The sequence below is a fragment of the Macrobrachium rosenbergii genome, chromosome 16, assembly GCF_040412425.1.
Source record: "Macrobrachium rosenbergii isolate ZJJX-2024 chromosome 16, ASM4041242v1, whole genome shotgun sequence".
Taxonomy (NCBI): Eukaryota; Metazoa; Arthropoda; class Malacostraca; order Decapoda; family Palaemonidae; genus Macrobrachium; species Macrobrachium rosenbergii.
Window position 1 is genome coordinate 47,005,055 of NC_089756.1, and position 10,940 is coordinate 47,015,994.

A 10,940-nucleotide genomic window follows, 5' to 3' on the forward strand; every position below is an offset into this window, starting at 1 on the left:
GGAAGTAACATCTGGTGAGTTTGACTGATGAGATTCAGGCTTAAGCCCTACTCTTCTCTCTTCCATTATTCTAATTTCTTCTTTCTTTTTTATTCTTAGACTGTCTGCATTATTTGTAAATTACATATTTATATATGCATATATATATATATATACATATATATATATATATATATATATATATATATATGTTATCCAAATATATAATATACATCTAATATATATTAATATATATATATTGTATATATATATATATATATATATATATATATATATATATATATATATATATATATATATATATATATATATATATATATATATATATATATATATATATCCTATTTATTATATATATATATATATAGTTATATATTTATATTTATATAATATATAAAATCTATATATATTATATATATACGGTTATATAGATATTTGTAGCACTTTTTATTATGATGAATATATTTTTATGCATGTATAAGAACACAAGTTATTAGTCCGTTATGATACATTGGCCAGTATAAAAGGGAGAAAGTATTGATTTCATAAGATTTGTTACATTTACAAAGCTCACATTCCAATTGTTGCTTTTGATAATAAAAACTACTGAGATGGCTATTTGTCTGTAAAATCCGCACTTTCTGTACGCCCTTAGATCTTAAAAACAACTGAGTCTAGAGGGCTGCAAATTTTATTTGATCATCCACCCTCCAGTCATCAAACTTACCAAATTGCAGCCATCTAGCCTCTGTAGTTTTTTGTTAAACAGGTTAAAGTTAGTCTTGATCGTGCGTCTGGCACCGCTATGAGTGCCAATAACACAGGCAACCACTGGCCCATGACTGAAATGCTTTTTGAAAGGTCCGGCTGAGAGTTTCATGGATCGTGGCTGAGAATTTCATACAGCATTATACGCTGAACAGAAAACTCGATTGCGCCGAAGAAATTTAGCCCATTTATTACTTGTTTTTTTAAAAGAAATGTTGCAATTTTGGCTCGTTACTGATACTATTTGATCGTCCCAATGCACTGATTTACGCTGCCTTATTCTTTTAAGATCTTTTTTTAAGGGCTGCTCTCTCTTCTGATTTTCATCCACTCTCAATGATTTTACACTTTTTCTTTCGTTATCTTCTGCCCCCTTTGCTGGTTGTTTTCCAATTGTTTATTTTCCTGTTGACATTCCGATTTATTTAGCTCATTGCCTTTCCTATTTTCGCTCTCTTTCTCTCATTTTCTTGCATCGTTTCGTTTCCATTTTCTTTGCGATTAATGAGACACGAAGAGAGAAAAAAATGTAAGATATGTAATATTAAACTTTTTCAGTAGAGGCAAGGATTATTAAGAGGAATCTTTTATTTCACGACATTGACCCTTTTCAGCAAAGACAGAGAAATGAAGGGACAGATATTCAAGAAATAAGAAGTTATTTTTACGATACCTCCAACTCATTAACGCTAGAGACCAGGGATAAAGCTTATGCCTTGTCACACATCCTTGCTTTGTTCACGAAATGTTTTGAAGATTTTAAAGCATCTGTGAAGTTTCCTTTGATCAGCTTTGATCTTCCAAGATGGTTACAGTTAGTTATCAGAGATCTTGTTACTTCTTTTACATTCTTGAGTAGTGACTCCACGCAGACACAGAGAAAAAGAGAGGATAGTCGTTACATGGGATGATTGTTCTTAATCCATGCATGCTAAGAGGCAGGCTGACATATATAAAATGATACACATATATATATAGTATATACACACACATATACATATCCACACATATATACATGTATATATATATATATAATATATGTATATATATATATATATATATATATATATATATATATATATATATATATATTATATATATATATATATATATATATATATATATATATATATATATATATATATATATATATATATTATATATATATATTAGTTTACATGTTCAAGCAGATAAAACCAGGGATACAATGATTTATTCAACGTATCGTGACAAAATAGTCACATCTTCAGGGATATTTTACAAATTAAAACATATATTAATATAAAATCAGAGCTGATCATAAGATCCGATAGTAGAAAATAAGGTAACTAATTTTAAACACAATTGAACGATAAAGTCACTTACACGCACACTTGATTAAGATTTTTAAATTAATTTTTGTCAACAAAGACACAATTGCGTTTTTTTTTTTTTCAAGAACTAGTTCTAAAACTAAATCATATATATATATATATATATATATATATATATATATATATATATATATATATATATATATATATATATATGTGTGTATATATGTATATATATATGTGTATATATATGTATATTATATATATATAGAATAAAATATAAAATATATATATATATATATATATTTAAGTAGCTGCAAGTTATGTATATATATATTATATTATATATCCATATTTTATATATCATTTAGTCTCTATATAGAGCCCTTGAATTTATATATCATATATATGTATAATTCATATACATATATACTGTATATTTGTCTATGTATACTACTCTGTGTGTATGTCTGTATAGTGTGTTGTATGTAAATTAATGAAAGTAAACTGAGAATCAAAACCTCCTGAAAGTTAAGTAACTGTAACCCTCCAAAACGAAAGTGGTTTTTCAGCTAGATCTTCCAGTTAGGTAGAGTTTTATATTATTCAGGTTCAGAATTTTTTGAATAATTCACATTAGTCTCTGAGCTAACAGAGCCTTGAATTTTCATCATTTTTCTTCAAGAAAATCCCCGGAGATTTCTCTCCCTAAGGTATTATACACTCTCTCTCCACCCTCTCTCTGCAGAAACACAGGAAAGTCAAATCAATGTTTTTTTTATATTAATGTTTTCCCTTTATGTCTAGGGATTCTTGGTTTTCAAGTTATTGTACAAAGTCTGCATAAGGAAACAAGAACGTAGGAGATTGTGGAAAATGGTGTTGCCAAAGGTAGGCCAATTCCAGTCTCCCTGCTTTCCAACATCACAGGTAAAGATTGCCAGTGATTTTTCAGTGTATGACCTTCCAGACTTTTAAGCCATTTGTTGTCACCAGAGGTAGAATTTTAACCCGGAAGGTGGAAAAATCAACTTTAATCATTTTTTTTTATCTAACAACAAACAAACAATATGAACTAGATTTAACCATCATTGGAGTTAAAGTTTTACGTCCTACGGGGATTTGTTTTCTGAGGTTTAGTACGCCCCCCACCTCCCAGAGTTTGCAGAACACTCAAATCTCAATACAACAAGAAACAATTTTAAATTAGTAATGTGTTCTCATTAGCGGTATTCATTGATTGCGTTTGCAATTTTACAATTTAAACGAGGCGAAAGAGCCCATTATGAACGCAGGCTTTTTTGTGGCTATATTGTTGTTATGAAAGTCAGCCAGGCATTTATGGTGCTCAGTGACCCTGTAAGATCCAGATGCCTGGTGATTGCTAGTGATTGTTAACTAACGGTGCCAGAAACAAGGCTAACTTGATCTTATAACATGACGGTGACTACAATGCCTGAGAATTGTCGTATTGTCTCAAATCTCATTGCTCTTCAGCCTCACGGCCAATTTGAAATCTTAAAAAGGGCGGGCATAAAAAATTCCACGGGCATTCAAATCTGAGCCACTTCTCAATAGCATTTTTTTATTAAAAAAAAAAACGCAGCTTTATATCATTGGAGACAAAGACGCCACGTTCGAATTTAACCGTTTCCCTGAGAACGTAAAAAATCGAACTTCACGTGTTACTCTCTCATCATTTGAAATTGATTGGCGAGTAAAATATTAATATTTTACATCTGTATTTGACGATGTTACCATTTTTGTGATCTTAGTGACTTGTGAAAATCATGTGGGCCGAGTAACCATGAAACCAGATTTCACGAACACGTCATAAACAGGTAGGAACAAAAATGAATAAGAAAATATAATGACAACAATAATGGTGAACTGAACGAAACAATAAACTTCACCAGAATGATGGCGGGGTTAATAATAATGTTGATAATAAAGGAAGAAAGAAAATCTTGATCAAAGAAGATGAGATTGATTTAGTGCTAAGGGGAAAAATTAGTAGAAAAAAAAATTATCATCATAATGATAACAGTAAAGGAAGAGGAGAAAAGGTAGTCAGAAGGGGAAATAATAATAATAATGAGGCTGTAACCCGGGAGGACATGCACACAGATCTCCAGCTGAATAGTTCAAGAGGCAAATCGTTCTCCGTCAAGAGAGGAGAGAGAACTCACCCGAGTCTTCCTGCTGGCGGTGAAAGAGGAGCGTCGTGTCATGAGAGCCATCTCTGAGGTCTGGCCAAGAGGAGGCCTTTGCAGTCAGGCTATTTATAGAAATAGCTGTTCATACGATTTGTTTGAGGTTTTCATTGATATGATTACATTTCGTGAGTTTTCCATTCCATTTGATGATAAACTTCTTAAAACTGATTTAATGGTTTGGTAAGTTGAAGATTATGAAGACATACAGTACAGTATAATGATAAGATTTAATAAGGATCACAGTTCGAGAATTTTTTTATGAAAATTAACCGTTAAAAGAGCTTACATCATTCTAGGCTGTTTATTTATTCATTTATTAATTTATTGAAAAAGCAGAATCGATACAATCTTGAGAATAATTTTATGAATGGTGGGGAGCGAGGATTACTTCGTTGACCCTCCAGATTTAATTTGGATTTAGTTTACATTTTTGCGGTGTAATGGTCCTTCCGTATGACATTCTCTCTCTCTCTCTCTCTCTCTCTCTCTCTCTCTCTCTCTCTCTCTCTCTCTCTCTCTCTCTCTCTCTCACCAGCTGTAATCCACAATGGTTACCTAACAATATACGAATTCAGTATTACAACCAGGCCAGCACAGAATAATTTAAGCACACACTCACACCAACTCTAATAACAATATTTTTCATAAGCGGCACATAACGACCTCTCCGGGAATAAAAATCTGGGCTCTAGGCGGGAGGAAGAGGCGAGGGAGAAGCTATTATATTTAGTGAAGACGTAATACTAAGGAGCTGTAAAGAAAAAGTTTTATATCGTGTTTGAATCCTCCATGCATTTTATTATGTACAGCATTTTTTATTTAATGGAAATGTATTGTGCAGGTTCCTTTATTTTTCATTATGGAATACATGCTGATTCATTTTTGCATTTTTTAATCACGTCATTTTTGTTGCAATATTTAGTCTTTTTATTTACGGCTTTCTGCTGGGTAAGGTTAGTTTTTTTTTTTTTTTTGTTCCCCATTATATTCCCTTTTTCATTACGCCTTATTCAGGAAAGTTTGAAGTTACCTGAATCGGTTGCCTTCGCATTTATAATGAGCACTGTCCTGGATCTTACAATATTCACACACACACACACACACACACACACACACACACACACACACATATATATATATATATATATATATATATATATATATATATATATATATATATATATATATATATATATATATATATATATAGATATATATATATATATATATATATATATATATATAGATATAGATAGAGAGAGAGAGAGAGAGAGAGAGAGAGAGAGAGAGAGAGAGAGAAGAATGTTTGGTGGAAATTTGTAAAAAAATTTACATTTTTCCAAAAACTGTGTAAGATTGGGAATGTGTATCTTTGGACAATAATGTTCTATTTCATAAGTGACACATAATGATCTTGATCACAATGAAATCTTGGACACTATATCAGGGGAAGAAACGAGAAAAACTGGGACTCTTTAGCTTTATATTTAGTGAAGAAAACCTTTAATCTCTTGTAGAAGAAACCTGGGAAGTTGGGCAGGAAAGTGAAGGAGCTTATCATTATTTTGAAATTATTTTTTCGTATTTATGCCTGGAGTTTCCAATGTTATGTCTCTGGGCTCAGATGTATCGTGTTGATGTGTTGTGAGCTTTCTCTTTCATTTTTCGTTACCTTTACATTGTAAAGTTGTTGATTATGTCAGTTTTCTTTACCAGGCTCAGTTTTTGTACTTATCATTTCTTTGTGGTGTAGACTTGAATTTCTCCTTCGCCTCCCATTTCTAGGTATTAGGTCTTGCGTCAGGGAAATCAAATATACCGATTTTGAACTTGACGGTCAAACAGAGTACAAAATGGGTATGAAACCAAATTCCCTATACACTCTTGTCACATTAAATAATGTTTTAGTAATTTCAAGTAATGTTCCAATTATTATATGTTTGTGTGAATTTTTAGTTATGGTGGTAGAGTGGCATTTGAAACTTGTGGATAAGTTGAAAATCCCAGCTAGCATGTATTGGTGGTCACTGTGCTCGCGAGTGTTTATCATGCGTTGTGCAAAACTGTTCTGAAGGTCTTGTTATTTTTTGTTATCCACCGACTGGTTCTGTTAGAGGCGTTTTCGACACTATACTGAGCTGAGTGGACGGTGGCATCATTTGTCCCTTGCTGAGTAACCTTAGGCATTCCCCTGCTGAGGGAACTTTGGAAAATTTCAATATGACCTGTGTGTTGTGTTACCTGGGTGGTATTTGGTTTTTGTACTTCCTGCCCTGAAAGTAACCGACAGTGTGAATTATAAACTGATCATGAGAGTTATGTGCACCTCGTTCGAGTAAGTGTTATTTATTATATTATGTTTTATCTGTTAATGATAATATTTTTGTTACGTGTGAATACTGTATTTAATATATTTAGTTGATTATATAATACATATGAATATAAATATAGTGTGTAGTAAGCTTGTATTACGGTTAGGTTTTGTAAATGTAACTAATATGGTAATGATCGACAATTATAGTATCGTGGAAATGGCACTTGACCACTTTTATGCTTTACATTACACTAAGAACCTCTGGTATACGAGTTTTCCGGGATTCCTGTGCGGGCGTGGCCCTGTTCTTGGCTTCTCCAAAGGACCACAGCTCCGGTGGCTGTGCCAGGCGGGTTCCGGATTCAACCCATCTACCAGTTTGGGTTCAGACGTGGTGTGAACTGCGTCGTTACCTTCTAAATACCCCAATTTGTGGTAAATTTTACATAAATTTTTAAATATTTTTCCCTGTTATCATTAGCTAAACAAGGTCATATTTCGTCCGTACATTGTAAATAAATTATATGCTTAAGAAAAATGTTTTATCAAACACTGTAATTTGTTGCCTTACATTTTTCATGTTCTGTTATTACATTACAGGAACAATAACTGTAATTGAACAGTGTAAACAACAAATGCCAGTGTTTGATAAGCGGTTTTTTAAAACACAATTCAAGTGAAATGTATGGGAAAAAATTTACTTGAGCGATGACCATAGTTAGAAAGTGATAACAAAAAACATATTTAACTGTTTATTTGCAGGTAAATAATTATGTACAGTTGCCCGTCTACTCATTATTCGCAACAAAGATTACGTACAGTCTCCTCTTAAATGCAATAATTTTATATCGTTTCAATATACCGAGTCCCGTATGAATTGTTTATTGTGTTGCATCGCCACACTGTTATATTACTAAAGAGATAGATCCATTCAAGAACCATTCACTAATTACCGCCAGTCAGTTCTGGACTTCATGTACAGTTAAAAATGTTTTGCAACATGTTCCATAACAAAAACTAACAGTAATTTGTTCTCATGATATTTACGAGATAATGTAATTTTCTTATTCGACTTTTTATTAATCATACGGTTTATATAAAAAGAATGGCAAGTGAAAAATTCATATTACGAAAAAATGACGAAACATTTTGAAAAATTTCACTTCAGATGATTAGGCAAGAGAGTCAAAGAAGAAACTATATTTCGAATCCAGAGCTTACTGAATAATAAAATATTGTTTGAATAATCATCAACGAAATTATATATAAATAAAGAAAGAAAGAATTCAACCATATGTTGTTTTCAAAAACAAAAACAACAAAATCTCATAACGTCGTATGTTATCGTGTGACTCCACATTCGGGCAGGAAAGTTAAACTAAACTGTCTGTCACTTGCACCGATAAGATGGGCAACAGGCTCAGCTGCACCACAAATTAGCTTGCATAAGACTAATGTTTCTATTGTAGATATTGATTCGGCAGCTTAGTAAACAACCATGTATAGAGGGATAAAACAACAGAGAGAACGAGGAAATATGATAAATTCGTTTAAAAAGTGGAGGACGGCCCCACTGTTGCAGTACTGTTAAAGATCATCATCGGATGATCACTGAAGGAGCTCGTAATTGACAACTATAAAAGAGAACATTAGCTTTCCTTCAATTTCAAACCAGATACATGAGCAAGATATTATTTCATCATACCCTGCCAAAAACACTTCATATCAGCGAAACACAAAGAATAGAGGCTAGTAGGGTTTGCGTTATAATATAATCCAGTTGCCGATGATTTCTGTAAGAGCCATCTTTTGTCAGACATTCTCCACTGATGAGCATGGTAGTCTTCTTCACTACTGGCATTTAGCTAAATTAACTAAATTAATGTTGAAAGTCTTTCTAATTTTAATTTTTTAGAAACTTAGATAATAAGAAATACAAAAATAGGCGTTATATATATATTCAGTTTTATAAGAGCATCAAAATGATAGGCCTAAGTAGCAATGAAAGAAATGAGAAATTACACACGATAACGGCATATATATATATATATATATATATATATATATATATATATATATATATATATATATATATATATATATATATATATATATATATATATATATATATATATATATATATATATATATATATATATATATATATATATATATATATATATATATATATATATATATATATATATATATATATATATATATATATATATATATATATATATATATATATGTATGTATGTATGTATGTATGTATATATGTATGTAAAAATGGATTATATTCTATGTATTAAAAATTAGACGTGAAATCTGTTAGTCTAGTTCAGTATATTTTATATTAAGTTGCACTAGTTCACAATACACATAGGATTAGTCATTCAAAATTTGATTAATTATAATGGGAGCAAATCTTTACAAAAGTCGTATTTGTTGATGTTAATTATATAAGACTTATAGTTCAATAAAACAGTCATCTATATTACAAAGTTCACACATATGAAGGAGATACAACGATAGTGATGGCAGTTGGAGATGAAAATATTAAAACATAAGAACAGCGAAGACCTCTGAAGTATTATAGTGACATCCTTTAATTAAGTAAAGTATGACATCAGTAAAGTATCAGAAAAAACTGTTTAAGGGAAACTGCAGGTAAGGACCCACCACTATAGTGTTCAGTCGTTTCATGCGCTTACAAGAGTTGCCAAATAGTGCCAGATGTCGTTATTAAGTTGTTGTCCGAAAAGTTTTGAAATATGTTAAACTTTTTTGATGTATAATATAATGTTATGATAATAATATTTATACCAATTTATATGATCTCTTTAGTAACGATTCAACAATACAATATTTCATGCACTCAGTATAGTGAGAGAATCAAGGATAATGGATCTAGGTAATCTTTTTACGAATGATTAATACGGGACAAGTGCATTAAATATATGAATTTATTAATATGAGCAGCGTGTGCATATTTATTATATATATATATATATATATATATATATATATATATATATATATATATATATATATATATATATATATATATATATATATATATATATATATATATATATATATATTGAATATTTATTTTTCCAGAACAACAGCGGAAGACCTTAAGCAGCTTAATAAAAGCAGCTTTGTTCTACCGGATCCTCCAAAATGCTCAGAGGCATTTGACCCACTTTTTTTAAACGTTCAATATTTTACTCTGCTTCTTCTTTGATCAAGAGAACAAAATGTCCACTAAAAAACGACGAAGTATTTTCCGTTTTTGCACTTTAAGAGAAATGACTCTCCATCCCCGCACCTACTCTTTGGTAATAGTTAATTCTTGAGTTGAACAACTGTAATGTTTCCTCCTTCCTTCCTGTAAGCTTTGGAATTCGCTTCTTGCTCCAGTTTTCCCCTGGCTATTACAGCTTCATGTTCGTCAGTGGCTAGTTAAGGTTGTAAGGTAGCCAGTTCCTTTATATATATATATATATATATATATATATATATATATATATATATATATATATATATATATATATATATATATATATATATATATATATATATATATATATATATATATATATATATATATATATATATATATATATATATATCACTGGATATCAGGCGCCATGAGGTTCAGTAAGACTTGCGAAAAGTGTCCATAACCGTCTTTGTGTATGAATATGTACATGAATATTTGCATAAACATTAGAAAGGAACAGCACATCGTTCCCTTTCTCTCTTGTTCTTTTATTGCTGACGAATCCAATGAATGTGCTCGAACCGTACCAAGGCATAGTTTACGTCTGCCTCCAAACAGACACATTGTTTGTGTATCTGTGGATGTTGTCGCTCACTGTCAGCTTGTACGAACTTGCAGCGCTGTCAATAGGATATAGGAATGGTCCCACGAAATACTATGAAGTATTGTTCCAGCTAGAGTTCTTCCTGGTGAATTCCATATTCTTTGGAAGCTTGAATTTCAAGTCAATGGCCCTTGTGGGATTGTTCCATATGAACAGACTTAATATTGTGAATAATAATAATAATAATAATAATAATAATAATAATAATAATAATAATAATAATAATAATAATAATAATATAGAAAGAATACTGCATATTATTTTCCTCAAAGGATAAAAATTCTGCCACTACTCAAACTGAGTGAATATAAATGATGTACAGTCCAATGAGATTTAAAATCTCAGCGTTGCCTCTTTTTTCCTATATATTTTGAACGAGGGACAGTAATGTTATTAGAGAGAAGGAAACGTTTGAAATTGCTAACAAAGACACCTT